Genomic DNA, 12405 nt, shown 5'->3' on the forward strand with positions numbered 1-12405 from the left:
ACTGAGCCACCCAGGTACCCCTCCAAACTTGTTAAACGACTGAAAGAGAAACTAGAATCTTTATTTCTTTGTATACCAGCTTTATTGAGATATAATTGAGATATAACAGAATATTTATTTCTAGCAATAAATATAGTCGCAACAAAAAATGTTAAGAGTTTAAAAAAGGGGATAGGGAAATATACTTTGTTAAACTACTTTTAACATCTATAACCTTTGTATTTGTTATTTGTTGTTTTGTCTCTCTTTTTTTTTTTTAATTTGAATTTTCTCATCTGCTCTTAGTGAAGCTTCATTTCTGATACCAATGCAGAAATGAAGGATATGTGATAAGACGGATATGTTGGCTGCACCCTGGCTGGTTGTAAGATTCCGTGTGTGCATATGTGTATGTACTTGTGAGTGAGTGAGTGTGCTAGCATGTGTGCATGTTGGGTGAAGAAGGGAGGGGCAGAGAAGACAAAACAAATCAAGACATTGTCTAAAGGGGTTTTGAAAACAATGGAGATTTGCATTTATAAATCACCATCTTTCAATACAATTATAGGTCACAAGAAGGAAACCACCCACAACACATGAATTAACTCTTGATTTAATTAGGCTTTTTGTTATCTTTATCTGTCATTTTGCACTTTCATCCATAGACCTAACAGTTGACAATAATGCTAATGTTATTCAGTTTCATAAGATCTTATTATTCCTATCTTTTTGCTATGACAAATTGTGTAGAAATTTATTTACAGCACCATTTACAAATTTCCTTTTGTCTTTGAAACTCGGCTCTAAATGAAAGTAAAGTTGGATTTTACTAACATTCCATTTCAGTAAATATTCATTTACTAATATTTAATTCCAGCTCATATTTCCATTTCAATGCGTATGGCTCTGCAAAATGCCTGCAGCCCATCCTGAAAACAAATATCCAGAATCTTCAGTTCTTTCAATAATCACCTTTAAATAAAGGACGCCAACTTTAGCCACTAGATCAGCCCATATCATTAAAGTTAAGTCATTAAATTCTAAACCAATGTGTGAATTCTAATGATGTGTTATCGTCATGTACTGGGAAAAATTACCGTTTACATTTTAACGTTTGGAAAACAATTTTCTTAAAATTTCCAAATTGTCAGTCAAAGGACTTTAGTAAATGAAATAAAGTTGAAATAATACTGAATAAGCTTAAGAGTTTTTTTGTGCTTTTAAATTCTATTTAAAAAAAAAAAAAAGGTGGGGCGCCTGGGTGGAGCAGTCGGTTAAGCATCCGACTTCAGCCAGGTCACGATCTCGCGGTCCATGAGTTCGAGCCCCGCGTCAGGCATCTGGGCTGATGGCTCGGAGCCTGGAGCCTGTTTCCGATTCTGTGTCTCCCTCTCTCTCTGCCCCTCCCCTGTTCATGCTCTGTCTCTCTCTGTCCCAAAAATAAAAATAAATGCTGAAAAAAAATTAAAAAAAAAAAAAAGGCAACTCAAAGTATTGTTGAAGACTTCAACTGGGCAACAACTACTTAACTATTATTGTGTGGGCTGACTTTATACCTTCATATATTCCATTAAATGTATGTATCAGATATTAATCCATGCTGCTTTGGTAGATCCAAATCCTGTGCTCTCTGAAGAAAAAACTGTGACGTTTCCTGGGGTCTTAAATGCTGGTTGTAGTCAGTATTTTTCTTCAAATCTGTAGTGAGAAAAAAATACAATTAATTGTTAGTTGTCACTTTTGATGAACTCAACCATCAAGAACTTTTCAATAAGCAGTAAAAATTGCCAGAAATCGTTTTGTAAAATTCTTTTGATGATTTACATTCCCTGAGACAATGTACTATAAGTCATCAGGCTGCTGAAATATTGTCAGTGCCACAGAATATGATTATATCAAGAAATAGAACTTTAGTTCTGGAAGGAAAACAAAGCTTATCTTCCGATCACATTATAGGTGTGAATTTAGATCAAATAATTTTGTCAAATTATGCAGTTAGTGATAGAAGACCTCCAGGTCAATCATATTTTTTTCACACTGTTGCCTCTCAAATTTAATTTTTTTGAAATCTTGGGGCGCCTGGGTGGCACAGTCGGTTAAGCGTCCGACTTCAGCCAGGTCACGATCTCGCGGTCCGGGAGTTCGAGCCCCGCATCAGGCTCTGGGCTGATGGCTCAGAGCCTGGAGCCTGTTTCCGATTCTGTGTCTCCCTCTCTCTCTGCCCCTCCCCCGTTCATGCTCTGTCTCTCTCTGTCCCAAAAATAAATAAACGTTGAAAAAAAAATTAATTTTTTTCAAATCTTGAAATTCAAACAAGAACACAAATTAAACATCTAAACCTCCACTTTCTTTGTTTCAGACTACATATGGATCACAGAAAACACACACACATGCACACTCACCCATACCCCACAGCAGAACAAGGTTAGAACTTCTAACTCATTCCATTATTTTGTTTTTAAGAAATAATTATGGTTTCAAACCAAAGGACAGATTGAAGAGTAAAATAAACAGATCATATAAACGGCATAATAAATCAGTTACAAATCAAAAAAGCACATCATTTAAGGATTTGTTTCCATGGTCCATGTAAATGAATCGTATATGTTGATGGTTTACTTCCAAATGCTGCTACTAAATATAAATTAAGAATAGAGGGCACACACAGACATTAGGTTTAATATTGAAAATAAATGTTGTTCTAGATTTGAAAAAAAATAGAGGGCACATAAAATACATAACACATAAAAGATGTTCTATTAGAAAAGAGATTTCTTATTTACCTTGGAAAATGGTATTCGGCAATCTCAATTTACATTCCTTGCCAACTGTTTTGTGTCCACTGTTCACACAATTGTGAAGGGATCTGTTGAGTATTCATTATTTTGCATTATGTTTGTAGATAGCCTATATATGTACTTGTGTTACACATTCTTCATAAATTAAGAAACCTATTCTGAAAACAATAATTGCTGTACCACTCACGGAATTAGTTGATTTTGTTTTGTTGTTACTGAAGCCTAGGTGCTTTGACATACTTTACCATTAGTTTTTACCCTATCATAGTAGCGATGAGAAGAGAAATAAAATATATATTAAAATAATGTAAACTTGACAGCAGCAATGAGAATTTCAGGGATTTTCTGAAAGAATTGTCATGTCTTTCCATAAAATTGAGATTATTTTTATTATTGTCATTTAAGAAAAAACACTTATTTCATACTTTGTGTGATAAAACTTATAATTAAGGGGCCCCTCGGTGGCTCAGGCAGTTAAGCATTGGACTCTTTTTTTTTTTTTAATTTTTTTTTAACGTTTATTTATTTTTGAGACAGAGAGAGACAGAGCATGAACGGAGAAGGGGCAGAGAGAGAGGGAGACACAGAATCGGAAGCAGGCTCCAGGCTCTGAGCCATCAGCCCAGAGCCTGACGTGGGGCTCGAACTCACGGACTGCGAGATCGTGACCTGAGCTGAAGTCCGATGCCCAACTGACTGAGCCACCCAGGCGCCCCAAGCATTGGACTCTTGATTTCAGTTCAGGTCATGATGTCATACTTCATGAGATTGAGGTCTGCCTGGGGCTCTGCACTGACAGCATGGAGGCTACTTGGGATTCTCTCTCTCTCTCTCTCTCTCTCTCTCTCTCTCTCTCTCAAAAATAAATAAACTTTTTTTTTAAAGTCCTTGTAATTAAAAAAAAAAAAAAACTTTACCTCCAAATAACTGGAGATAAGCATTCCTTCTTCCCTGTCATAAGAACTACTTTGATGGAAATAGGTGAGAAACAATGTAATATGATACCATAGTCCGAGTAGTTTTAGGATTTACAATAAAATTTATTCCAAATTTGAACACCAGAGAAAACCTTGCATAGTTTGGGCATATCAAAAGTAGAGATTAGCAGAACTTTCAAGGGAAATGGCAACATTTCTCCTCATCTGTACATTTGTGTGAAATGGACATGGCATAAAATTAGGATAAAACTGCATCTGTGCTGTACACTGGGAAAACCTGTTAGACATACCATACTAATACAGTACTGAAAAAATATACAAGTAAGATATTTTTCTTCCCAAGAACTAGACCATAAACATAAGGGAAAGATGAAAAGCCCTGATGCCCAATAACTGAGAGAGGGGAAGGAGGCTGAGTGAGGATTATAGTTACAGTTGAGTGAGTCTACCCTACAGCTGGAAAATCCTGCCAGGAAGAAACGCACATGTCACTCGGCCATGAAACCCGTGTGAGTGGCCATGCAAGACAGAGGGAAGATACTCTTTTTGCAAAAAGGTGAAACTTTTTGTTGTGACTGCCTATAATCTGCCATGGTCCATACTCTCTTTTGGCTACTCAGGAATAGCAACCATGGCTCATCTCAAATGCCAAGCACAACGTGGGGATAAGTGCCCGGGACACACTTTAGCTCAAGGGAAGTGCACTATGACTGACTAGCAAAGTCTGCCATTGGAATAATGGTGGGAAATCACAGCAAGTGATCCATGTGTTCCATAACTTTGATGTAAAACAGTGTATTTCTAAGCTGATTATTTCAATTACTTCCCCCCGCCGCCTTCTTTTTTCTTTTAATCTTTTCTCATCGCCAAACTTTGTAGCATACTTTGTTTTTCCTTTCAGGGTTTTGTCTTTCTTTGTAATGATTTCTTATGTCCACTAACTTGTATTGAGCTGTGGATTACTTAAGTAATATTTATTTTAGTTGGCATTCAAGAGGGTGAGACCATTTGAGAATTTAGATCTTCTATTTTAGGAAAATTGTCAGCAATTTTCAATTTGAATCTTGCCTCTCCTCCATTCCCCCTATTCTTCCTTTTCTTCTTCTTCTTTTTTTCTGGAAGCATTGTTCCATTTTTTGGAGCTTCCCATTCCATCCTTCATGACTCTCAACTGCTGTTTCACATTCCTTTCTGTTGTCTGTGCTGGACTAGCCATTTCCTTCTGTCCGTCTTCCACTGCTGCAATCTTTTACTCTACCATGGACTTATGCCAATCTAAAGGAAACGCTGAAAATGTTTATTTCAATAGCAATATATTTCTGTTTAAACCACTTTTAACAATATCTTTAATTTGATACATTGCCGCTAAGAGTAAGGTTCTGCCTCTTAATTCTCCTCCAATAATATGCTAAAATAACTACCTACCCATGATGGAGCAGTTACATTCACACACACAGACACTCAGTGTGAGTAATCTGAACAAACAGTCTATTTTAAGCAGATAAATTATATTTATGTAACATTTCCAGAATTCAAGTTATCACATCTTTAATATTGGGAAGTTGTCATTACTGGCATCAGATCGTCCTCTTCTCTGTCTTGCTGGTTAGGTTGTGTTTAAGAGCAGCAGAACCTTAAGGAGATTCATTCTTTCTGATCACTTATCCATATACAATGCCTGCTTTTGATTTTCTTTCTCTGTCTCTCTCTCTTTTTATTCTATTTTCCTTTTCCATGCCAACTTATACAAAATAAAAAGCAGAATTTGCTTAAAGTAAAAAATTAGGGTGTGTGTGTGTGTGTGTGTGTGCGCGCGCACGCGTATGCTTGTGTGTGTGTGTATGCTTGTGTATCCATGTATTTAGGGAAAATAAAATTTGAATATATTCAGATGATGATATGGGTGTAGGCGAGGTCCACGGGTGTTATTTGGCCAGAACACCAAGTTTGTCTAATACAATGGACTGACTTGGTTTTTTTTAATTTTTTTTCCAACGTTTATTTATTTTTTGGACAGAGAGAGACAGAGCATGAACGGGGGAGGGGCAGAGAGAGAGGGAGACACAGAATCGGAAACAGGCTCCAGGCTCTGAGCCATCAGCCCAGAGCCTGACGCGGGGCTCGAACTCACGGAACGCGAGATCGTGACCTGGCTGAAGTCGGACACCTAACCGACTGCGCCACCCAGGCACCCCTTTTTTAATTTTTAATAAGATAAATTGGCCACTTTTAAAAACTAAGTGTGTTCAAATTTAAAAATGTGTATTCCTTGAAAAACTGGAATTCTCAAAAACTGGATATCTTGGGCCTATTTTTCTATTAAACATAAATGTCAACATACTGAGTAAGTATCAAATTTAGATGAATATCATTATTTTTAGTTCTTATCACAGTGTCTGCTTTATTTATTCACATAAGTACCTGCCACCTGTGGCATTGGAGTTTCCTCTTCACAGGAATTCCCTGGGCTGGGCCCCTGTCCCCTCTCCTCTCTCTGAACTGTCTCCCTAAATTGTTCCATCTATGCCCATGATTTTCCATTTCCATCCAAATGAAAACCAGCATCTTCACCCACCTGATGTTTTAGTTAAGATAGGCTAATTTATCTAACTATACCCAAAGCTCAGTGGCTGGACACAACAAAGATTTATTTCTTGCTAATGCAAAATAGGTAACTCTGTCAGCCAACTGCTCTATGCCACAAATTACTGATTCAGTATGCTTCTGTCTTGTGGCTCCATCATCTTAGTGATTGGCTTTTGGGGTGGCTGATTTTTATGTCCACTTGACTAGGTTAAGGGAGGTCTAGACAGCTGGTAAAACATTTCTTTCTGAGTGTGTCTGTGAGGGTGTTTCTGGAAGAGAGTAGCATTTGAATTGGTAGACCAGGTAAAGAAGATATCCTTTACCATTGTGGGTAAGCGTCATCCAGTCTTTTAAGGGAGGGCCTGAATAGAACAAAAAGGCAGAAAAAGTGCAAATTTGCCATCTACTTTCGTTAGGACACCCATCTTCTCCTGCCCTTGGACATCAGAGTTCCTGGATTTCATGCCTTCCAGACTCAGGGAGGAACTTCCATCATTGGCCCCTGCCCCGGTCCTCACATCTTCAGATCTGGACTAGAACTACAACCTAGCTTTCCTGTTTCTCCAGTATGAAGATGGCACATTGTGGGATTTCTCAGCCTCCACAATTATGTGAGCCAATCCCTCATAATAAATATCTTTCTATATACCCTCTATCCTTTTGGAGAACCCTGATTACAGTAAGCTTCCTCAATCACTATAGAAAAAAAAAAATCCCTAGAGGATTTCAAATCAGAAATTAAATGTATCTGCCCTGGGAGAGATATATGCACCTGAGTGTTGTCCAGAAATAGTCTCATGCAAGTCCCATTTCTTTTATTTTGTATTTTTCTTTTATTTTGCACAGATATTGGTGGGAAAAAATGATGCTACACTTCTGGAAACTTGCAGCACCTTCTTTCTGGTCTCCCTTTAGCCTCCCTTCCATCTTCTACAATCTGTTGTCTTCACAGGAACCAGAATGATGCTTGCAAAATCAAAATTTTATTTCTTAATCCTCAACTTAAGAATTCTTCAATGGCTTCTCATTGCTTTTCAGGTAAATTTCAGTGCCTAAAAATGGATTATAAACCCTGCATGATCGGTCTCACTTTATCACACTCTTCCCATTGAATGCTGTTTCCCAGCCACTCTACACTTCCTTTAGTTGCTGAACCATTGGAAGTTTATTCCTACCTGACAACTGCTTTTGTTCACTGGTATATTTTCGACCTAATGTCACCCTTCACTGAGTATATTAGAAATTTTATTTAATTACTTTCTTTTTGCTTTTTAAAATGTTTCAATGAACTTTATTAAGTTCAGATTAAAAATTCTAAACATTTTAAGTGTCCTCATTTCTTCATTTTAATTACTTTTAGAAAGGGCTCTAAAATTTAAATGGCTATCTGTAGGATACATTGCTATAAAATTCACTCACTCATCCATTTATCATGTCAGGCAGTGATAGTTACTGCACACCCATTATGTACCCCTGTGAAAAATGGGAACTACCATTGAAATAATAAAAAGGTTTGTTCATATAAGAAGTAGAAAAAAACGTTTATTGTGTTTGTAATTGCTTTTTTAAAAATGTTGTGAGTCAAAATATTTATTCAAATACTTGGTGGCCATTTGCCATCAACTTTTTACTTGTCATTAATTATTGAAGTAAAATAAGGACTGAGAATTAACTGTTGTATTTATCAAAGTGGAGGTTACTTATGTTCTTAATTACAGTGATTTTGGAAAAATATTATCATAAAAATCTTGTGAAAGTTATCCAAAAAATAAAACATAAAAAAAAAGAAAGAGAATTGTAGAAAACAGAGACTTCTATTGCAAGGTCTTTTGCTCTAAAGAGAAACAAGGAAATAGGATAACATACGGAGAAAAGTAGAGTTAACTATCTGCACACATACATAGAATATATGTATATATATAAATATCATATATATGTATATATAATACATATCTTATTACCAAAGCGTGTTTTTTAAGATGACTTACTACATGAAGTGAACTTGAAATATGTACTAAGTGCAAGTCATATGTATTTGGACATATTTGAGTTGCAGCCTACTTTCACCCCGTTAGATTAAGCTGATTAGACAGATGAGAAAGACAGAAGTACATAAAGGGAATGAAAATAAATGTTAAGTTTGAGCCATTGTTTCTACGGTGGCTCTGAAGTACATGGGTTTAAATTGTTTCTCTGGAATACATTTCCAAACTAATTGAAATCTAACCCACACAGCTGATTTAATAAGATAATGATAGATATGCTACACAGGTGTATTGGGGTTCAACCAGAGAAACAGAGATGCAGACTGAGAGAATTAGTGCAAGGAATTAGCTTGCACAATTGTGAGGACTGTCCAGGAAATCCCAATCTCTATAGGTCAGGCCAGCAAGAAGAGCAGACTGAAACTGTCAGGCAACTGAAGCTGCTACGCGCCTGCTGAATTTCTTCTTCATCGGAGAAGCCTCAGCTCTGCTTTTAAAGGCTTTCAGCTAATTGAATCAGGCTCACCCAGATTATTTGGATATATCCCTATTTAAAGTACACTGGTTACAGACTTTAATTTTGTATACAAAACACCTTCACAACAATATCATAGATTAGTTTTTAATTCAATAACTGGGGACTGTAGCCTAGCCAAGTTGACACATCAAAAGATCATCACAACAGATCACATTATTTTGTACCTAATTTATACTATGTTTTCTATGTAGGAAAATCCTTTTGAGAAACCAAATCAATATCAGAAGGTTATTTTAACCATTAACACAGCGTTAGAGTTTGTTCAAAAAAATCATGGGGATTTTGTCAGAAAGAACGAGTACTTATGATTATTCAGAAGAGACTCTTAAACTCTGCTGAAATCCCACTGACAAGGGTCTTTTCCTTTCTTGTTCTTACTGACTGGTAGTAATGTGGTTTATCTTCTTCCTCTTCTTATCCCTCATATCCTCTTCCTCCTTGTCCTTTTCTTTTTTCTTTACCTTCTGCTTTTCCTCCTCCTCCTTCTCTTTTTCAATTTAATGAGTGAAGCATGAACTTTCTGCTATATGTTCTTTTGTACCTATTAAAATAAATTAAAAAATACATGCTTAAAATAAGATCCTTACAAAGTCTACTTCCTTGGTAATGACTTGAGTCAGACCTTGAGGTTCTTAATGATCACTTGGAAGATGCCCCAATTCTATTACTAACCTATTTATTACAGTCGATTCCTCTACAGATGGCTAAACCAATCCATTTCCCCCCAGAACCTGGGCATACATTCATACCTTGGAAAACTGTATTGAATATATAAGTATTTTATTAAATAAATAATTATCTTAGCACATTTTCATCCAAGATACTTTTGAAAGCAGAAAACTGTAAGAGGATTTTTGCAAGAAGCATTCAACTATTCATTACAAAATAGATCTTTCTAGTTACTCATCAGACCTCCCTACAGAAACATTGGTTGGTAAGAATAATATTTGGAATTAAAACTCTTTAACACTTACAATGATCTAGGTACTTTGGTAAGGGCTATACATTCATCATCTCATGGAATCTTAGTCTCATGTTATCAATAAGTAATTTCAAGTCAATTCGCAAAATTCCAACACCTACATGTAGTCCAGCAACAGAAATCTTAATAGGGCAATACTGAGTTTAGTAAAGTTTCAGAGCCTGAAATGTATGTTCTGTTATTTTTCCCTTTTGTGTAGATAGACACTAAGGCATGGATAAGGTTAAAAAAACCCACACTTCCCAAGTTTGATATATGCAGAATATGTTCAAATTGGACTGTATTCTAAATCTATCAAACAGCAGACTCAAAACCTCTACATTACCCAGAACCAATTCCAACTAACGGTAAGATATATTTAATTGACTCTTGTCCCATAAATCATGGTTCCAATACCAAGATGATTTTGCTGCTAATTCATCCTAGTAACCTAGTCCTGATAACTTGACTTGTCTATTGTGGATTCCATTTGAACTACACTTCTTACACTGAAAAAAACATTTTTAATGTTTATTCTTTTATTTTGAGAGAAAGAGAGAGAGAAAGCTGGGGAGAGGCAGAGAGAGAGAGAGAGAGAGAGAATTCCAATCAGGCTTCTCACTGCCAGTGCAGAGCCTGATGCAGAGCTTGAACTCACGAAATGTGAGTTTGTGACCTGAGCTGAAATCAAGAGTTGGAAGTTTAACCAACTCAGTCACACAGGTGCCCCTACATTTCTTATACTTTAATTCAACTTGTTTCAGCATACTGAGTCTGTTTTACTTGATCTCAATTAAGCCTAAAGTATCCCCATTAAATGAATGTATATATGAATAAAATTTATGTAATTTGAAACAGCATAGGAAATGTGAGCTGTTTTAGATTTGTAGCAACAACAGAAACTTTATTTTAGCAGAGAAATAAGAGATGAGGATGAATATGTTGCTATTAGTTTCTATATCATAAATAGTGTATTTGTCCTTTCATCTTTAGTTTTAATGTATTTTAAAACCATATGTAAGTGGCGAAATGTTGGTATTAACTGGTAGAAAATATAATCAGAGCTGGTTTAAAAAAACATTTAAAGAAAAATCTGGTTTACTAATTCTAAATATGTCAAGTGATTCAAATTTTCCATGGCTAGGGGGAAAAGTGTACCATAAAGTTGTAGGAAATTAAGTTCATATAAAATTCTGTTTTCTGTGATGCCAAAGTTGTTATGCTTTGAATAAATATTTCCACAAGAGTTCAGCACTTATCACTGGAATGGTCCAATGGAGTCAAACAAATACTCCACAGCTGAACCAGTTCTAGTGCTTGACATGGGAGAAGATATGACCAATAAAAAACAATCTTCAGATGATACAGGAACAAATAAGTTAGTAATAAGGAATTTTAGGTAAAATCACAGCAATCCCAATAGACGCATGTTACCCAGGATTAACGCATCTTCACAGGACAACTCAAGTTTCAGAAACTGGACACCCCATAAAAGGATAGTAAAGTACAAGTGAAGACTTCCATACTATGGAGAATAAATCATAAAAAGAAGGTATATTGGCTCCGGTTGAAGACAGCAGTTCACAAGAAAAAACAATTAAATAGAAAATTTAATAAGAATGAAAGCCCATGGAGATAACTTCACTTCCTAAGTCATTATTTGAGAAATAATACAGAGGACTGGACCAGCGACAAAACCATTTGTGGAGCCTAAAGATTGTGTGTTGCATGGCTGAAACTAGAAGTCTTGAGTCTACAGGAGATAACATCACCCCACCTCTGGTAAAAATTATAAATTAAAAGTTTGGTCTAGATAAAGTTTAATCAATACACCTTGTAGAGAAGTTGATAAAAGTATTTATTTAAAATGATAGAAAAAGACTATAACTTCTTCAGTTATGTGTCTCATGCTCATTATTCAAATTATTAAAAATCTTTGAGCCTTGAGATACTATCTGAAAAGAGAAACTTTTAGAAACTTCTAAAATGGAAAATGTTTTTCAATGAAATAAAACTTTCCTCCCAATTCATTATATATATATATATATATATATATATATATATATATACACACATATATACAATACACACACATATATATACACATATATATATAATACACACACACACACACACACACATATATATATAATACACACACCTTGAATATTACAAGGTCCTTACTGTAAAAGAATTCATAATCTAGCGGAGAAAGTAGTCTAAAAGAGAATAACTAAGGCTCAGAGAATTCTTTTATAAATGTAAAATTGGCAGAAAGAAATGCAGCTTTCATATTATTAATTCAAATTCTCTATATATTTGGTAGTAGTAAATGACAGCTCACAACCAAATCCAGCCCTCCATCTGTTTTTGTAAATAAAGTTTTATTGGAACACAGCCATGCTCAATCATTTACCTTTCTGTTTATGACTCTTCTTATGCTTCAGTGACAAAGTTTAGTAGTTGTAACAAAGACCAAATGTCCCTCAAAGCCTAAAATATTTACTATTTTGCCCTTTACAGAAAAAGTTTGCCGACCTATGGGGTAGATTAAAACTATAAATAATAATTAAAAGGTGAAACATGAATATTTAGCACTCTTCTCACTATTTTTTAATAA

The 12405-nt window shown here is 35.5% G+C and overlaps 1 long non-coding RNA gene across 3 annotated transcripts in view; it reads right to left on the reverse strand.

Moving 5' to 3' along the window:
• Nucleotides 1–1457: 1457 nt before the first annotated feature.
• Nucleotides 1458–12405, reverse strand: part of LOC121034936 (uncharacterized) — a 97334-nt gene continuing 86386 nt past the window's right edge. For all 3 annotated transcript variants that reach the window (XR_005792687.1, XR_005792689.1, XR_005792688.1), the window contains 2 exons: nucleotides 9207–9365; nucleotides 1458–1677 (listed from right to left, as the gene is read on the reverse strand). This is a non-coding gene — a long non-coding RNA (uncharacterized LOC121034936). The remainder of the gene's footprint in view (nucleotides 1678–9206; nucleotides 9366–12405) is intronic.

This window comes from Herpailurus yagouaroundi, unplaced genomic scaffold, assembly GCF_014898765.1.
Source record: "Herpailurus yagouaroundi ecotype Mexico unplaced genomic scaffold, PumYag 28, whole genome shotgun sequence".
Classification (NCBI taxonomy): Eukaryota; Metazoa; Chordata; class Mammalia; order Carnivora; family Felidae; genus Herpailurus; species Herpailurus yagouaroundi.